This window comes from Mastomys coucha, unplaced genomic scaffold, assembly GCF_008632895.1.
Source record: "Mastomys coucha isolate ucsf_1 unplaced genomic scaffold, UCSF_Mcou_1 pScaffold20, whole genome shotgun sequence".
Classification (NCBI taxonomy): domain Eukaryota; kingdom Metazoa; phylum Chordata; class Mammalia; order Rodentia; family Muridae; genus Mastomys; species Mastomys coucha.
Genome location: NW_022196903.1, coordinates 35360839 through 35381346, shown reverse-complemented (window position 1 = coordinate 35381346; position 20508 = coordinate 35360839).

Genomic DNA, 20508 nt, shown 5'->3' with positions numbered 1-20508 from the left:
TACCTTCAGGTTATGGTGCAGACTTCTGCCCAGTGGACTCTGTGGAGACTTGGTGGCTCCAACAAGGATGGCTGCTCTATGTGGGCAGGGCTCTTTGGGAGCAGTTTATCTCATCTGTGTGATAATTAAAAAGACTTCAAGAATAGATGAGATAGAACAGCCATGGGTTCACCTCAACAGTATTTGGCTCACACCTGGCTTATGAAATTTCCCCTGCCTACTGGCCCAGCAGCACTGGATTGGAGAAGGCTATTTCCCACCTATACATGAGAGATTTTCTCATTCAGTCTTTAAACCACCTTACCCCATGTGAGGGCCTAAACCATGGCAATCTTACTCCATCTTTCCATTGCTTCGAGAATTAGAATTTTGATATTGCTCTGTATGGCCATATTTATTTTATCATCCCTAAAGCTAACATCCAAGCTGTTCATAATTCTTTGCTATAAAACACAACAAACAAATAAAAAAACATTACAATAAATACCCTTGTATAGATGGTTATTTTTATATGAATACATCTGTAGAAAAATTCCCATAAATGGAATTTCAGTCAATGTCTTTAACTTTTTGATATTGCCCAATTGTTCTCTAAAGAGCCTCCACCAATTTCCCTACCTACTATGGTACAGAAGGGCTCTGTGTGTGAGTGTGTGTGTGTGTGTGTGTGTGTGTGTGTGTGTATGTGTGTGACAAGATACTAAGAAAAGATGATGGGCACATCATGGGGAGGGACAAAAAATGCCTTTTGTGTTTCACACTTCCATGAAGTGTTGTTGATGTTATTTTGGGGGTTCTTGGGTGCCCCAGTAAAGAGGACAGAACAGTTGTGCTTGTCTCAGAGTGGATATCTGCCAGAATCTGGGTTTATTTTTGACCACTCACTGATATGTTCCTGCATTTGCAGGGGACTCTCAGCTTCCCTCAGAAACAACCCATTTGTTGCTGCCTATTTGGGTGGTCTCTCAGCACTCATGGTTCTTGGCAAACTACGGCATGTAACCTGCCAAACTAGAGTCATATGCTCTGCTGTTTGGGAAGGTGTATGGATTAAAATATGGCTTTCATTTTATTGTCACCCTTTGACTTTTTATTATGAGAAATTTCAAGCATATAAAAAAATGGAGAAATATTATGAAATGACTGTATGTTTTTACCTACCCTTTCCTCTATTATCTCTCTAACTCATGGCCTATCTTGTTCATCTATACCTACCTCCTAAATTATACTGAAGCAAATATAAAACACACCCATAACTAATATTTCAAACATATTTAAGTGTCTATTTTTAAACATAAGTTCTTAACAAAACATTAACACTGCTATTAGTATACTTAACGAATTTTAGTATACTCAATCCAGTGAGTAATCAAATTTCCAACCACCTCATTTAACTTTTAACCCAATTTTTAAATAACAGAAAAAGTAATATTCAGGATCAGAAGAATTGAGTTCCCATCCCAGCTTTAACACCTTTATCACCGTGTAACTTTAATGAACCCCCCCCTCCCTTCACCTCTGCTTATTAGGATTTTAGGGCTTTCTAAAACCAATGAATCTAAATACTTGAGATGCTGTTGCTGATGAGAAGGAAGAAAAGCAATAAAAGCCCCATTGCAATAACAGAAACCAGTGTCAACTTTTATATAACTTCTATATATTACTGACCAGATCAATAATTGTCCACCGAATTCAATAAAAGTTACAAAAATCTGTCTACTCTCATCCCCATGAAAGAGACAAGTTAGGGTCAGAAGATCGTTATTGTCTGTTCTTGGTAGATAAGTGCTTTTCAAAATGAAGTAGATATAGGAGCTCCTTTGAATTTAAGACCCATAATTCCTTTCTTTCTGTGCTTAGAATAAAACCAGGTCCTTGATTGTTGTGTGCATGCTAGTCAAGCACTCCAGCATTGGACTTTACTACTGGCTTTAAGGTACACACATTTAATTTAGTATTTGTTTAAAAGTTACAGATACTCCTTTAGAATAACCTCCTGCAAGCTAGAAGCCTGGGAGTGGGGAAGAGAAATGGGAGGAAGGATTTGCCCATTATTCTGGATGCCAAGCAATGCTGTTGGTAGCCCTAGGTCCCACGAGAAAATAGACATATATCAACTACGAAGTGCTGACTATATAGATGGTTCTAAACTGGACCCATATTTTCGGACTGTGTTTTTATTAGCAGCAGATTGATCTTATTTTAAAAAGTGGGGGGATGTACCTTGTACTGAAATTTAGGGGACAGGGTAAAATAAGAGAAAATAGCTATGTCGTTTTGCTTTCTGTTTCTGTAACAGAATAATTAGGTGACTTTATAGGTTGGGTAATTTTCAAAGAAAGAGCTTCTTTGGAGGCTGAGAAATTAAAGAGCATGCATCAGCCTCTTTATCTGGGGAGAGCCTTCTTGCCACACAGTGACTTGGTATAAGAGACATGATGAAACCGAACACATGTATTCGAGAGAGCTCACCTCTATAACAAAGATACACCACTGATGCCAGTGGATCATATTGTATTAACCTATGAATGGATTAATTCATTTGTGAGCATCCTGACCTTATGACTCAATCCTCTTTCCTGGGCCCTACCTTAAAAACCACTCACATGTCCATTTAGGGGGAAAGTTTCTAACACATGAAATGTGTGGAACACATCCAAAGTACAGCAAACTAAAGAAAGACATATTGACAGGAAAATAAAACTGTTAGCGAAAGTCTCATAAGATTGACAGAAGAGCAAAAGATGATCACCATAATCTTTCTTTGATGCCTGTTGGGGAGGTAGGGGTGGGGCATAATAGAACCCAGAGCAGAAGGAGAGTGGAGAAGGCACTAATCAGAGGAGCAGCTGTAAGTTTGTCTCCTCATGGTGTAATGAAGGCAGTGAAGACCGCCTTCCCACTTGAAGCTGCTCATCTGTTTCTCAGAGGTGACAGCTGACAGCAAAGAGTTGAGGAAGGGAGAAGAGGCAGGTGCTTTCTCTTTCATTTGAAGTCAACACTCTCCGGGGTTTGAAGAGGCAGGAATTCTGCTAGCCTAACGCTATTCTGCATTCTAGTCTTTGTCCTACATCCAAACCCAAGTGTCTGCACCTCTAGTCATGAATCCAACATCCAAGACCTGTTCAAAGATCAGTTAAAACAAGTAAAACACCTGCTGCTTCCCAAGGGGTCACGGAGGAGGAGAAAGATGCAGAGGAAGCAGGTGTGTGTAGGAGGGTCTTAATATAGATGGCCTTGAGAAAGCCTGCATCAGTGTGTGAAGAGACTGGGCCAGAGCAAGGAACTGAAGATTCATGATCACCTTGACAACCAGATAACAGGCAGAGCTGTTACTTGGCAATTTTCACAGGCTCCTCTCTTCTCCCTGCATGTGATGTTTGGCCAACTGCAACACATACATCAACACTTCTTCCCTCAATAATAAGCTTTTAGGATGACAAGACTCTGTACAGAGAGAAACAAGAGGGAAATGAGAAAAACAGAGATCACAGACACGGGGAAGGAGAAACCATCCGTCAAACATGGGTGAGAGGTTGTCTGTGGTGATCATTTCCTACTGGTGACAAGAGAGAGAGAAGTTGGGAATGGAGTGAAGCAAAGCAGAGATGATTTAGACCCTGCCAGGTAACACAGCGCATTTATTCATAGACAGATGAGCATAACTGACTGCCATTTCTGTCTCTGTCCTTGCCCTCCCCTTTCAGGAGCCTTATTATGGAAACTCATCTTAAGCAGTGTGTGCCCACAGGGTGTTTGGTAGGAACCAGCCTCCTTTCATTTGTTTACAGGTAATACACAGTGCTGTATGCTTACTGTTTCTTAGGCACTGTGTTAGGAGTTGGGGCTTCAAGTCAAACACGGAGTCCTGGCCACACTGAATACAACATTTGAGTAGAGGAGACTCCTTTTTAAAAAAAGGAACAAAGAGACCTGACCACTTGGTATTGGGTAACTAATTGGGAAGGCTCTTCCTTGGGGATGATTGTTTTCTCCCACTCTCTGCCTTCCTTAGTTGCCTGTAGTTCATTAGCTAAGGCTGGGTCCTTTGACATTTCCACCTTCTATGTTAGCCTGTCTATTGGGGTCATCATTGTTCAGGTCTTATTTAGGCAGCCATGTTGGTGAGGCATCATGGCTAAAGTTTCCCAGACATTTCTAGGAGACACAGGTCACAGTAGACTTCCTATTCCCCTGTCTCATACAGTCTTTCTGACCCTATTCTGAAGTATTCACTCAGCCTTGGGTACAGTTGTTGTTATAGATAGATCAGTTGGGGCAGAAAACAACACTATTGCTTGCTTGTTCTCTGTATTTTGATTGGTTGTAGTTTTCTATAACGGTCTGTCTGTTGGTCAACCTTGAAATCATATCCATACAGATACCATTATATAGATTATAGATTGAACGAATTGTGCTTACACACACACACACACACACAGAGAGAGAGAGAGAGAGAGAGAGAGAGAGAGAGAGAGACAGACAGAGACAGAGAGACAGAGACAGAGACAGAGAAACAGAGACAGAGACAGAGACAGAGAAACGTAACAGAGTCCATGACTTTGACAAAGATCAAAGGGAAGGAGTACATAGAAGGGATTGGAGGAAAAGGAGAAAACGGAAATGATGTAATTATAATATATAACTTAAAACAAAATTAAGTGATCAAACACACAAAATAGTTTCAATTTAGAATCAAAGCAAGGACCCAGACTCACCTTTCTTTGGAGATCAGAGGTCTTTTGTAGATGTGTCACTAAAGCTACCAGGAGAGGGAGGGTTGAAAGTGAGAGAAAACTGAAGAGTGTATCCAGCAGAGGAACTGTGTGGAAGGGAGTGGTGGTTTGAATAAAAATGGCCCCTAAAGACACATAGGGCATGGTAGGAAGTGTGGCCTTGTTGGAGTAGGTATGGCCTTGTTGGAGGAAGTGTGGCTCTTTTGAAGGAGGTGTATCACTAGGGGGCAGGCTTTGAGTTCCCAGGGACTTGCAGTTTCCTCCTATTGATCCAGATGTAGAACTCAGCTATGTTTCTCCAACACCATATCTACCTGCATGCCACCATGCCATGATGATAATGAACCAAACTTCTGAATTATGAGCCAGCCCCAGTTAAATGATTTCCTTTATAAGAATTGCCATGGTCATGGTGTCTCTTCACAGCAATAAAACCCTAAGACAGAAGGGATGGGGGAATGTGGTGAGGCAGGGTCAAGCTTAGCACTGTTGGTGGAGATGGAATGAGACCAAAGTGGCTTCAGGTGAGTATATAAGGGGAGTTAGGAAAAAGAGGGTCAATAGGGAAAGTCAGATGAATTTGGTGATTTAGAAGTGTTTGGATTTATTAGCCCAATGGAAGACCACTGAGAGGTTTTAAGATTGATGAGATAGGATTTATTATTTCAATATGTCTTCTAGGGATAGATCAGATGGGAGGTACCAGCATAGAAGAATGTGGATTTCTTGGTGCATTATTTTGGTCTAGATGAGAAATGATGGGGGCCAGGTAAAGAATACATAATGGCTTTCCCACAGCAAGGCCTGGACTCTAAGTCCTTCCATGTTTTGCTTGTGTAGTCTCTTTAATAGAGAGAACACAGTATACAATGAAACATAGAGACAGGCTCATTCGGCAAAGCCTGACTCCTTGTGTGACCTTAACAAGTCACCTCAACTCAGATCTGAAAAATGAAGCTTGGCACAGGAATGGAATGAGATAATGATGTAATGTGGTAAGTTCTGTGCCAGCTAGTTATGGGCTTGGGAAATGGAAGGTAGTGTTGTCAGTTATTGAAAACTTCGAATCTAGGTCTCTGATTTCTTCTTTTGTGGGGTGCTGGCAGGTGATTTCTCTCTCCTCAATAAAAAGTATGAATCTAGAATAAAATGGGAAGATTGGGATTTGTGGAAGGAATCTAAAAGTAGCCAGTATATAGTAAATTTAAAGACTTTTAAACGTTTTGAAGTAATATGGAAATAAAACTGGAAAGAAAAACAAATTGGAAAGAAAAATACACATTAGTTACCAAAAACCATTATACTTTAGAGCCATAGAAATGTGGGTTTGGAATCCCATTTTCTACATACCAGCTGTGTAGACCTCAGGAATGATACCTAACTGTGAGCCATTTTCTCACCAGCAAAGATGTATAAAAACCATGTTCCTCCACAGGATCATGGTAAGAAGTGACTGAAAAAAGCCACACTAAAGGGCTTGCTTGGTGTCCAGGCCTTGGTAAGCCTGAGTATGTGAATGGAAGCTGCTGGATCATTTGCAAAGGTGGCTGATGTGTTTGGCCTTAGAACATCTGACTCCATCGAAGGCAAGGGTGGTTGACAATCTGATTGCTGGTTTTAATTTAATGGGGATTGAGAGTCTACAGTCACTGGGCTTCTAGACACTAAGTATTTTAGGTTTGTCACAGCAAAGCAGCATGCATGTTGGGTGGCTTACACCATAGATCTCTTGTCTCCCATTTCTGAAGCTGGAGGTTTGAGTTCAAGACACTGACAGAGTGGTTCCTTCTGAGGCTGCAAGACAGAATCCAGCCCAGGTTCCTCTCCAGCTTTCAGAGTTTGTTGGCTGTCCTTGAAGATCTTCAGCTTGCACAATTGCCACCCTGACCTCAGCCTTCACATTCAAATGGCATTTTCCCTATGTGTGTGTCTTTATGTTCTAATTTCCTGTTTGAGGTAGGAGCTCATCCTAACAGCCTTGACTCCCTTGTTTGCAAAAGCTTTCTTTCTTTCCCCTCTGAAATGGTTTAAAAGCCATTCTATATTTTAATTAAAAAAAAAAAAGCCTTTAGTATAAGAACTGGGTTATTCTAGAAGAAAATGCATATTCTAGGACATGCAATATTCAATAAGATGAATCTACACTTGGCCTTCAAAATAGCTAAGGATAGATTTTATTTTTGCTTAGTCCTAATTTTAGTGTAGATGAAGCTCAATCCTTCAGCATTTGGAAGTTATATTAAGAGGTAAGCCTTAGGTCTCTGGGGACTAGAATCCAAATTCTTAAGCTCAGATAGATAGAGTACTTTCTGAAGGCCATTTGTTTTTATGGCCAATCAGTTCAGAATTAATGAGAACTGCTTTGCATAGACATCACTTTACCATCTAAAGCTGTACCTTGTGAGAATTCTCCCCAACTTACCTTGTAGATATAGATTCTCAAAGTCAATTTTTTTTTTTGTTCCAGACTCTTTACTGTTTTAGCCTATGAACCTCAGACCTCAGAGATAATTAACTTTTAGGACCCGTAATTTTTGAGCATTTACCAGATTAAATTAAAGCCATCAATCAGATTGGGGTTATGGCTCAGTGGTACAAGTGCTTGCCTATGACATTCAAGGCCTAGATTTGATCCTATGGCAAAAATTAATTAAGAAACAAAACCAGTGATTATTCTAGTGAACATCTAGAGACTGGTGGAAGGGTTTGTCCAACAAGCCTCAGATGCTACTGTAGGATAAGGGAATCATAAAATAAGAAAAAAAAAATATCTTTTGAAGTGTTGTCTTTTTTTTTTCCCTCTTGCAGAGGTTTCACTAGAAGGACATGCACAAATGTATGTCAGGTTAGGTAATTCCCTGATAACAAACCAAAGACATCATTCTAGCCAAGCCCCGCATGGTAAGCCAATGGTTAAGTACAGGAACATGACTGACTCAAAAGCAACTGTATCATCATAAAGCCCCACACCAGCATGTATGATGGCAACTGAAAGCTGGAACCCTGGAGCTCCCTGCTCGGTTTGCAGGGAGTCCAGATTCTTGTTTCCCTTGGCAACCATGGCTGCTTGCAAAATCTTGTAGATAGGCCTAGGAGTCCTTTAAGTTCCCTGAGCTCCCTGAGTCTGGTGAGCACTCTCCACCCTCCACCTCCTACCCCGTCGGACCTCCCACCTCCCAAAATATGGTCAATTGGGAGGAAGTAGCTCCACAAGACTTCCTGGCAGACATCAGACTTCTCCTGAACAAGATCTTCAGATGGCACACGTGATGACCAAGTTTAAAAATCAACAGAGGTTTTGTTGTCCTCAAAGGCTCTCCAAAATACACATCAATAAAAATTTATTGTTATAAGCAAAAATCATGTGTTCTTACTTGGATGGCTGAAAACCCCTGCTGGCTTAGAGGTCTTTATGGCAGAGCTATTGTTAGCTCCATTCAAAGTATGTTTGAGTGACAATCTCACTGGTTTATTCTGAGGGCTAAAGGGAACCAAATGGATCTCAGCTTTATTTGGTAATTCATGCTCTTACTAAGAAGTTGATTTGGGGGAGAAAAAAAAGAAAGCAATGGCTTGTCAATACCAAAGTGTGGCAAAACGATTGTTTTTGAATCTCATTATGCAAACAACATGGTGGAAATAGAATGAACTCAGTTGTTCCCTCTACCGTTCTTCCTCTACCCTGAGTTCAGAATCTTGACCTTTGTATCCAAACCTGTGTCCTTGGAATACAGATTGTTCCCTCCCTTCCTCCCTCCCTTCCCCCTCCCTCCCTCCTTTCCTTCTTTGTTCACATTATTTGGGGACATCACCTTCTCACCTTTCAAGGCCACACCCCCAGTACTTCCATTCCAGTTTCGGGTTCCCTCTCTTTGTTTTTTTTGTTTGTTTGTTTGTTTGTTTTTGTTTTTCGAGACAGGGTTTCTCTGTGTAGCCCTGACTGTCCTGGAACTCACTCTGTAGACCAGGCTGGCCTTGAACTCAGAAATCCGCCTGCCTCTGCCTCCCAAGTGCTGGGATTAAAGGCTTGCGCCACCACTGCCGGTGGTTCCCTACTGATTGCTGCCTTTCATGAGCTGCCTTCTCCTCCCACACTCTTCAGTCAGTTCCTTGAAGGCACAGATAACGGTTTGTTTTGTTCACTGTCCTCACATAGGACCCAGAACTACATCTGACACAAAACATGTGCTCCCAAAACAGTTTCACCCATAAGTAGCATTGGGAGTTCAGTGAGGGGGGAGGGGTGCACTGTCTTTACTTCCAGTAGGTTGTGGTGGGGAGATGGTTTCCTTAGTCTTGTGTATCACACTGCCAAAATATAGAGTCTAGGAAGAACTAAAGAGGAGGAGTGAATAAGATGCCCCACCCTCTATTTGGGCAGAGCTCCTGTGGCAAACTTCGTATGACAACACAAGAAGTCCTCATGCATGGGAAGTTCGGCTCACAATCCTCACTGCATCCCTGGGAGTGAGGAGGGTCCTAGACAGGGCTCTTAGCTCTACCCCAGAACAACTGAGAAGCTGATATACCCCAGTGAAACTATCACCTGCAGCCTCAACCACTGCACAGAGGAAGCACAGGTAGTATTTGTACAGGGTCCACAGCCCCATCAACCTGGGAAGGGCCAAGCCCCAGGCAGTGATACCACTGGGAGAACCCTCACATTTCTAGTAGCACTCTGAAGAATGTCTTCCCACTGCTGTCCTTCAGGACGACCGCTGGGGTTATGTCTGACTGGGTTGGTTCCATTAGACAGTGGGACTGCCAAACAGGCCAGGTGCAGTTTTAAATGTTTAAAAATAAGCACTTATCTCTAATACCTGTTCTATATCATTCACTCCCTTAAGAAAGTGGTCATGGACTGGCGAGGTGGCTCCGTGGTTAAAAGCATTTGCTGCACTTGCAGAGAACCTCGGTTCTCTGTGCCCAGTTCCCCCATGGTGGCTCATACACAGCTGTAACTCCAGTTCCAGGGTATCTGATACCCACTATTTGCTTTGCCAGTCACTGCATGCATGTGGAACACAAACATATACTCAGGGGGAACACTCATGTATACAAAATGAAGACAAGTTAAAGAAAAAAAACTGGTCACTAGAAGCCTTTTTAATCCTCACAACACTCTCTAGGGTAAGCCCCATTGTTATCCCCATTTACAGAGGAAGAGAGTGAGACACAGAGAGACCAAATGCTTTGCTCAAGGTTAAACCAGTGCAAATGAAGGGTGTCAGTTCTGCACCTAAGCAGTCTGACTGTGTACGTCTGTGACTAGATGGCCATTAGCTAAATCCTGTCCCATAGTTTATAACACAGAAGAACCGGTGTTAGGATGAGAGGTTTTGAGGTCCAGCTGGCCTCATGCCCCAGGGTTTCTTAGGAAGAAGCAAAAAAACCAAAGCCCTCCCCCAGGACAGTCGGGTTCTGATCTCCACTGTGGCTGACAATGTGGGTCTTACCTACACCTGCTCTGAAGCAGTTGCTATACAGAGTTAATGCCTCCCAAACATCTGTTCATTGGGAGAGACAATGTCTAATTTCTTGACCTTAGTCTCCTGGCACTTACCCTAACTGGTAGGGATAGACCCAACAGAAGGATACTTTCTAGAGATACTAATTTTAAAAGCTACCTTAGCAAGTATGCTAAAAGTCCAATGGTGATTACTAGACATGGGGGAGGGGTGTAAGGGAAAGTTAGATTTAGTCAGCATATGCCCTATGGATGCCACATAAAACTCCATCGACATGCATAATGAATGCCAATCAAAAGGTAAAAAATAATACTTGGTTTGTGTGGTAGCTTGAATAAGAATGACCCCCATCGACTCATGTATTTGCATGCCTAGTCCCCAGGTGGTGACTGTTCAATTCTGGAAGGATTAGGAGGTGTGGCCTTGTTGATTAGGAGATGTGATCTTGTGGAAGGAGGTGTATCACTGGGAGTGGGCTTTAAGGTTTCAAAAGCCCAAACCAGGCTCAGAGTCTCTCTCTACTGGCTGCCTGTGGATCAGACATGTGTTTCAGTGCCATGTCTGCCTGTTGCAGCCATGATGGCCATGGGCTAACCCTCTAAAACCGTAAGCATGCCCCCAATTAAATGTTTCCTTTCATAATATTTGGCTTGCTCAAGAAGTCTCTTCTCAGTAATAGACTATAACTAAAATAAGCGGATATGACTTTGGAACCTCAGACTGGATTTTTATTTTTTTCATGAGTCTTTGAAAACTTACTATGGTCTTGATTCCATAGACAGGACACAAGTCTTTAACTTTTAAACTACATATGTAGCAAATGTGTGTCCTGTGCCAATATTAAAATGCAAGTTCTGATTCTAGTGATCCGAGATTCTCCATTTCTAGCAAGTCCCCTGATGGTGTTACTGAGCTAACAGAGAACCACTCTTAGGGGAGCAATGTCCTCCACTATTTCTGTCACTCCAAGGAAAGGAAGACCTCTATAGAGGGGAAGACAATTTTCAATGTCAATCTTTTCCTCTCTGGGATTAAAAACAATTCAAGACCCATTTATTATATATCCTTGTGTGTCTGTATAGGATGGTTGCAAATACCATAGTGATTGGATACAGTAAATATGTGTGTATTTAAATTATATATGTATTTACTGCATATCAGCTTTAAAAAATTAGTGAATGCGTGTATGTGTGTGTGTGTGAGAGAGAGACAAAAAGAGAGAGAGAAAGAGAGAGAGAGAGAGAGAGAGAGAGAGAGAGAGAGAGAGAGTTTATTTATGTTTACCATATATGTGCAAGTGGCTATAGAGGCCAGAAAAGAATGTCAGATCCTTTGGACCTGGAATTATAGGTGCCTATGAGCTATCTGGTGTGGATTCTGGACACTAAGCCTGATTCCTCTGCAAGAGCCAGAGCATAGTGCTCTTACTTCTGAGCCACTTCTCCAGCCCCTGAACAACAGTGGTAGTTGTGGGATACTAAACAGTAGGCAACATTCAGTCCAGAAAGTGTTCTTAAATATATCCACAATAAAGAAAAAGACACACAGCACAGAGGAGATAAAAGGAGGTGAGTAGAAGCAATTGTGGGTCAGGTATCATTCTTATATTTATTAACTTTTCTAAGGTATCCTGGGAGCTAGGTGTTGGTCTACCTATGTCATTAGGATGCAGGCTGAGCAGGCTGAGGGACACAGCTTGTGTTAGAGGAATTCAGATTCAGATCATCTTAAAGACTCCTGAGCCTGTGCTCTCTGCCTATCCACTCTCCTTCTGCAGCATTCTGTGCAGGTCCACGTAACCACCTGAGAAGAAACATAGAAAGGAGACAATCAGACAAAGAACTTCAAGCTATTGGCTCATGAAGAAGATCCAGGCCAGGTTGGTCTGTAGCAGATGAAGATGAAGAATTTGAATATCTGAGAATGAGCTTTAATATGAACAGGAAATATATTTTGTTTTTTTTTCTCCAACTTATTTCATAGCTGAGTGTGTGATAAAAGGTTGAGGCAGCAGACCTGAGCTCACCAAACACTGAACATTCCAATAAAAGGTCTGGACTTTGGCTAGCTCCTGGGGGAAAAAAAAACCCTTTAAGTTCTTAGAATGTCCTGTCTGATGACAATGCCTTTCTTTACCTGGCTTATCAGTCATAAGAGTCATAAGAGATTTTTTTATGCAATATTGTGGTGAATGGGAGAGACCTTGACTGTGGATTTCCAGTTTTGTTTTGGTTGGCTGGTTTTGACATTTTGAGAGGTTTCTCTGTGTAATGGACTGGCCTGGAACTCACAGACATCCAGCTGCTCCTGCCTTCCAAGTGTTGGGATTAACAGCATATATCATCATGCCCATCTGGACTATCAGTTTTACCTTCGGAAGGGTGTAGTGGTTGGAATGAGAATGTTCCCTATAAGCTCAGGCAGCTCCTTTGACAAGGCTATAGCTCCTAATCCTTTCCAAAGAGTTTACTATCTTGGGACCAAACATGCAAATAGATGAACCCATGGGACCATTCTTATTCAGACCACCATATAAGTCAAGTACCATTTTTATTTTCTATTTTTAACATGTGTTAATTATGTTGGTGGAGTTCCATATAGCATGTGCTGATCGAACCCAACTTCCCCTAGCCCTCCTCACTGCCACGTTACCGTTGGACTTTTAGCATACTTACTAAGGAGTCTTTTTGAACTTGTATCTCTAGAAAGCTGCAGCCTTGCTGGAAGAAGTAGATCATTGGAGGCAGGCTTTGAGAGTTGATAGCTTCTTCCCACTTCCAAGCTCTCTTTTCCTTGGGTTTGCTATTAAAGATATGGTTGCTCGGCTTCCTGCTGCTCTCATCATGCCTGTTGCTGGCTGTTGGGCCTCCCTACCATGACAACTCTTACTCCTCTGGAATCAGAAGCTAAAATAAACCCTTTCATGAGTTCACTTTGGTCATGGTATCTTATTATAGTAACCAAAAGGCAGCTAAGACACAGGGCTAGAGGCTAAGTAACCTTGACAATTAATATTCATTGTCAGAATCACCATGGCAATATACTGCTGGGTATGTTATGAAGCCTTTCCAGAAAGGCTTGACAGAGTGGGGAAGACCCACTCTGAATGTGGGAGGACCCATGCATTGGGCTGGAGTCCTGGATGGTGTTGTGAAGACAACAGAGGAAGTGAGCTTAGCATTGGCATCTGTGTCTCTGCTTGGTTATTGTGGATAAAATGTGACCAGCTCCATCATGGTGCTGCTTCCATATCATCCCTTCAAGAATGGACTGTGTCCTGAAACGGTGAGCCCAAATAAACTGTCCATCCTTAAGTCATTTTTGTCAGGTATCTTGTCATAGCAGTTAAAAAAATAAATATGGTGAGTTGAGATGCATGGACAGTAAGTACATGTGTACTTGAACAAACACTGGGAACTCCCTGGAAGCTTAAGCATATTCTGTGGCTGCCAGCGATTTCTGGATGTTGCCACAAAGCACCGTTGTAAGAATGAAATACTATCTACACAGATGTACTGGAGGAAACAGCTGGAACTTTGCATCTGGTATCTCCTGGACTCTGTCCTATGTGTTTTTAATCCTTCAACCAAATCACTGAATTGGTGGTTTGGGGGATCGCCAATAAAAGCTTAAAAGATTTAATATTAGCTACTAAGGACCAGCTTTGGGGGTTGGGGGAGACTTGTGGTTTGCAGGTCAGTATTTATTGAGTGCTTATTATACACGAACTATCATCACATCAGAGTATAAAGATAAGCCCAAATCCTTGCTCTTTAAGAGGGTCCAAGGAAAAACGACCATTCATCCTCCAGTGCTAAGTGCTACAAGACAGAGCAAGGAGCTATGAGGCTGGGGAAGGGGCTTAGAAGTATTCAGGAAACTATGGTTTCTCAGAGTTCTCCAGGGACCTCCATAAGTATTCTGTGATTTGGCTATAATCTTGGAGCTGCTTTCTGTAATGATTTAGCAGCTCTTACCATATGGATATGTGTGCCTCGGAGACATTGGGACTGAAGGGATGGGCAGGGGGGTTAGATGTATTTCCCACAAACCAAGTTCTCTCTGGAACCCAGTAAGTTACATAATTCATCACAGACACAGAAATTAAAGTTGCTTTATTGGCAGAAGAACAGAGTGCTATATTCTTTGCGGCTTACCCTAGGCAGTCTACTGGGCACTGCATGGGGTTTTCTTCCTCAGGTAGCTGGGGATGATTCCACCCACCTGCCATGTCAGAACGCTGTCACACTGAAGTCACAGGGTGTGGTAAGTGCAGGTCCCCTGTCCTTGTCATCCCTGACCACTGAAAAAGAGGCCTTTACATTCCACCTGCCTTCCCTCAGAGGTATTTGGTCCAGATCAATAATCTTTCCATTTCTGCCTCTCTTCCAAGGGACATCTCATCTATGGTGAGTTAGGTGAGGATTTCACTTGGGATTCTTCAAGTGTCTCTGCACTTAGGATTCCTTCCCCATATCTACTCCACATCACCTTCCTCTGACCTGTGTTTATCTTCGAAATGTTTAGCTGTTTATTTTCATGATTCCCAAGATGTCTTCTTTAAACAAACAAACAAACAAAACAATCCGAAGTTTTCTTTCAGACTAGCTGCATGTAGATATGTAGTGAGTAATCCTGAATCTTTCTTGGTGTTTAGCGTTGGACTCATCTCCTCACAGAGGCACATAGCTATGGCTTCTATCACCAGAGGTCATGATCTGGGCCACAACCATGTGAGCATTGTGCTAGTACTACAGAGCTACAATGACATAGCTTCCTCTTCCTGTAGTGTCCCACTCTAAGGAGTATTGTTCCGTCTTTGGCCACTTGGCATCTACCTCTGAGGACTAGTCTACTTGGAGGGGTTGAGTGGCAGCATGAGCTCACCACCTAAGAGAGAAGCTGAAAAGGAGAAATGCTTTTCCTACCTCCCTTCCATGGTGCACCTACCTGGGATTCTAAATCAAAAGCACAAAGCAGTGACATGAGGACTCATTCTAGACCAGGTGGCAGCAGAAGTAGCCATGCATCCCCAAGGCAGAAGCAGCAGGAAGAACAGCAGGGCAATCTTGTCCAGAGTCCAACAACTGCATTTAGTGATCCAGATGACGCCAGGACGGGGGTCTGGCTACTCAGGCTTCTGCTTAGCCATGTCTTTTCTGGACACTGGTTTTCCACTCGTATCTCACAAAGCCAATTTCCTTCTCTTAAACCTAGAGATACTGATGAAGAAATAAGACTCTTTTTAAAAACCACTCACCTCCAATTATCTTTGCTTTCTTCCAGCTTTCCTTGTCATGCATGTGCCAGAAGCTTTCGAGAGGTAGGTGAGTAGAGCAAAACTGTGACTTTAAGTCAGGGACAAAGTTCCTGCAGACTAAAGTTTCCTTCCTCACTGGTAGCTAGGAAATTAGTCAAGAGCTGGGATGTAATTAGCAACTGCAACATCCTACAAAGTCTTTGAATTTCTTGTTCTTTAATGTCTGTGACTGGAGAAAAAGAACAAATTTTTTCTTTTTTTTCTCTTTCAATCCATCTACACATTTCTGTCTCTTCCCTAATGCTCCAAGCATAGACCTTTGGCTCTTACATTATTGAAATTCCCATTGTCGATTTCCTTCTGGATTAGAGCTTTCAGCTAGCTGTGTAAAAATCGTACAATTTATTTCTCTACAAAACTCCAGGAAACACCACTATTCTCCATCAAATACCACAGCCTGTACCCTCCCTAACCCCCCAACCCCACCCCAAACAGACAGCAGACACAGGCTTTTAAAACACACAACATGGTCTTCTTTATTTAATTGTTTAATCAGTTTACATTCCACAACTGACAGATTATTTATTTTTATTTTTTCCATGAACAAGTCATTTAATTAATTACCAGACACTTTTTTCTTCAATCGATGGAAATAACAATATTTCTGCCAATTTGAAAAAGAAAATTGCAAGATGCAGTCAATTTCAGTGAAGTCCCCAAATACTCGCTCGCTGCTTCCTCAGTCCTTTCAAAGTCACAGGAACCTGGCAATTTCCCTTCTCCTTCCCCCTCCCACTTCCCTGGTAAGTTCCTCTCAGAATATCACAAGAGTTTCGAGATCTGGTTTGGATCACCTTTCCTGTAATTAATTAATTATGAGAAGAAACAGACAGTACAATAGATCTGATAAGATGTAGCATTCTTGTTAAGATTAAACAATACATTTATTCAAATTGTATCAGAACAAATTAACATAATATTTAATCTTATTTTTAGCACCAATAACCACAGGAATTGCTACCTCCAAGGGAAGAGTCTTGTTAGAATCCTGCAGTATACACCATACTGTGTCTAACCAATCAGAAAGCACTATGCAAATTAGAGTGAACGTAAATAAATTTATAGTGACTGAGCTACTCTGGCGGACCATCAGCACTCCAGGTGTTGGAGGGTTTCACCGGCCATGGTCCCTGTCTAATGACCACATATCTAACGTACTCGCCAAGTCAGCCCCCTTTCTCCTGCGTGGCAGGCACAGGGCTCAGAATATGATATTCTAAGTGAATCAAGCCTTATCATACTGGCTCTTTGACATGACTGGAGAATACCAGGGGCTGGTTGCTTGTGTCTCTTCTGTTCTGCGCCCTAAGATCTCACTACCTATCTTTCTCACACACAGAGAAGAGGCTTATTTAGATCTAAAGAAGATCTCTAAGCAGAAAGGAGAGGTAGGAAATGGTGGCCTGCATCCTAGTGTCAAGGACAGAACTTGTCTCTGCTACCTTTTGGGAGACCCAGTCTGCCTGCTATTCTTTTCCCATGTCTCCTTTTCAACATTCAAAATTAAAAAAAAAAAAAAAAAGGAAAAGAAAAAGAAAAAGAAATGAAGTTGGAGGACGAATTACACAGCTCCAAGAATCAATGAGATGTTGTTTTTAGCAGGCGACTCCACCAGATGTTAAAAGATAGGAGAAATGATTATTCTTAACAACAGGGAGGCCTGTCTATCCCTTATCATAAGATATAAGACATCTATCTACATGGATAGGGTAGGCCGTGCCTGACTCTCCTACAGCCAAAGGGCATGCCTGCTTTCTCCCTAGGACTCTGACAGGTCGTCAGGGCCTCGTCCAAGGGATAGCGCTAATTCCTCTTGAGGCAGATATAACATGTGGTTGGTTCACAGCAGCGACTATCTCCCCTTACTAAGCAGGCAAAGTAGAACTTTCAAAGGTGAACCAGCATCGTGGTTGCAGTTCTGCTTCTATTCAGTAAATCCAGCCTTTGCCTTTGTTCCCACAAGGAAATCCACCACAGTGTGTGACTCACTGGCAAGGGCATCCTCCATCTCTGAAAAGACCTTACTCTCTCTTCTCCTAGATAATCACAAAAGCCTGGTGCAGCTTTTGAGCCCTCAGAATGTGGCCGATCCAGCTGGAGATGTTTTCTCAGGGTAAGAATTCACCTTTGAGTTTAGAAGATTTTCCTTGAGATAAACAGAATATAAAAGATCCCAGCAACTTTCATACTGATTCCATGTTGAAGTGCTAATATTTTTGATATGCTGGGTTCAAATATAGTATTGAAATTAATATCACCTGTTTTGCTGGTGCTTTCAGATGCAGGTAGAAGAATATTTCAAATTGCATACACAACTTGTGTCAGATTTTATTGGACAGTGGTGGTCTAAACCCTTCCTTGCACAATTCTCAAGGAGGGTCACCAAGCTCCATGAGGAATGAGGAAGTGTTAGACTGGAGGGCCTATAACCATGAGTAGAAGGGTGCTCGCACAGGCCAAATGTGTGCATCTCTCTTGGGCAACCATTCCTCCCTTGCAGCCCCCTGCACTCCAGGATTATCCATGCCCTGGATGCTGCCAGGGCTACTGCCTTGGGGATGTTTCTCTGCCACTCTGCTGAGGGGCTTTTGGAAGCACAAAACATTTCTTCATTAACCACATCTTCTACCTACAGCCGCCATCCTATCCCCAGAACCACCTTCTTTTTTTTTCCTCTCCCCATTTTATAGTATCCCCGGCCAGTCTGTACTTCTCTACCCAGTAAGCCACAATAGTCGGGCCAGCCACAGTTGGTAAAGCGATTCACTCACATATCTCCTTTGATGGTCTTTCTCCTACCCCCGCCCTGTGAGGCAAAACTCTGTCAGCAGAGAGAGCAAAATGAGATCATCAAAGTGGGTGGGAAAAGGCGTCTGAGACTGAAAAGGTAGATCAAAGGCTTTGGACTCTGCACACAAACTGGCTGCTGGCTTGAGGCTACTTCCTGAGGAGAGGTGGCTTCCGGCCAGAGCAACAGGAAGAACGCTTCTCCTGAACTGCCTCAGCTCAGTCAGCATACAACAGCCAGCACGGGCACAAGTAGCAGCAGAATGGACAGGGAAACCGGGTGTCACATGTGTCCCCCAACGTCACCCTGCTTCCTGTGAGTCTGAGAGCACATGAATACATGGTGAGGTCACAAGATTCACCCAAGGTTCCAGGTGAGCTATTAACAAAGTCACTAATATCACCCCAGGTCATGTCTTTGGGTTGAAATGGGTCATGACCTTCATTATTCTAACTTGGATGATATGCTTTGGGCGGGGGTGGGGGTGGGGGGGGACATACTTAACTTAAAAGGCAAATGTCTTCAGAACAGAGAGTACCAAGCAAGCAGAAGCGACCATCAGGAAAACAACCAGAGAAATCTGTGACAGGCGTCCTCTCCCTTCGAGTGCCCCCAGAGTCAGGATTCTAGGGCAGTCCTCACAGGCCCTCAGAAAACCGAGGGCTACATTACAGCATTTAAGAAGATGCAATTCCCCTCCCCTTAATTTTCAGCTTTTACTTTTATTTGTACATTTTTTACAGATAGTCTTGAATAGCAAAACAGTCACACCGTGGGCATTAGGGGGTGGGGTAGGCCGGGGAGGGGCATGAGAGTGGTTCTGTGAAATCTCTGTGTGAAAGGCACCATCACACTCACAACACAGACATACTGCCACATACAAATGGAAATGGGCCTACGGACCACCCAGAGAGGAAAGGAAAAGTTTGGGGTCCAAGGGAGAGCAATGGAGGACGCTAGGTTGTTTCCCTAGAGAGTCCTAACAGGTCTTAGGTAGAGGGAGTAGCCTGGCATTTGTCAGGGAGATACCAGGTTGAGCTGTGTAGCTGGGCACCTTCTAGGTCGGGGCCCAGCTTTCTGTTGGTTGGCCGTGAACAACCCACCCTTGTGGGCGTGCCATTACCCTTATTATAGGCTAGACTCTGGTCATAAAGAGAGCAAGGTCTTGTGGTTCTCTGGTAGAATGTCTCAGTGCACACAGGAAAGAAGAGAGGCATGGAAATTCTTTTGGGGAATCAATTCTTTTCTCCTTTAGAATTTAGGGTCCAAGCAAGATCATACAGGGGTGTGTCCCAACTTGACACATCACTCGGGACCTCCTGCCAGAACCGAGGTGCTATTGATGTAGTCACTAGCCTGACAAGAGGAAGCGGGCTCTTACTTTTTTCATACTTATCTTCTTTCTAAATATGAGAGAACTTTAAAAGTTTCAAGAATCTGACTTTGCTCCCCAACATGAGCATATACAGCTAAGAATGATAATAGAACTGTTAAAACAAACAGCATTAACTCCATGCCTGCTTTCAAAGTGAACTATTTAAGTCATCTATGCTCTTGGCCTCTACATGATCTCTTTGCATTATCACTTCTGGTGGAATGAGAGTGCACTTTTGCAAGACTGGCCTTGAAGTAAAGGAAAGTGAGCTGGCAACGGGTAAAGACTAAGACGGAGGCAATTTCTCTGGAGGGCTTGAAAGAAGAAGTGAATCCCATGTGCTTCATTTGGATAGCTATACTCAAGTTCAGGAACCAAGATGGCCTCTCCCACTCTACATTATCCTCTTGGCAGAGCCTTGATGAAACCATTCCATTGTAGTGGCTGCACTGCTGATAATGGGCAATTTGAACAGCACATAATTCATAGACACTTCGTGTTTGCAAATTGCTTTGCAATTTCTTTGTCACCCTTAATCTACCATGAGGTAAAACGTTATCACCATCCTCATTTTGTAGATGAGGAAGTTCAAGTATGGAGAAGACACAGTGCCCAGAGTCACAAATCATTTTAGTACAGAGTGGAATGAAGTGTTCAGCCATTGCTGTGTTATACAAGTGTAGCTTAATTAGTGAGTTTCTCTGGCCTCAGTGAAATTTATACCCATGATTTATAAATGTAAATCTAAATTTATATTTAGATTGAGATGGCACCTGGAAAAAAGAAGAAGTGTGGAGAGAGAGAGAGAGAGAGAGAGAGAG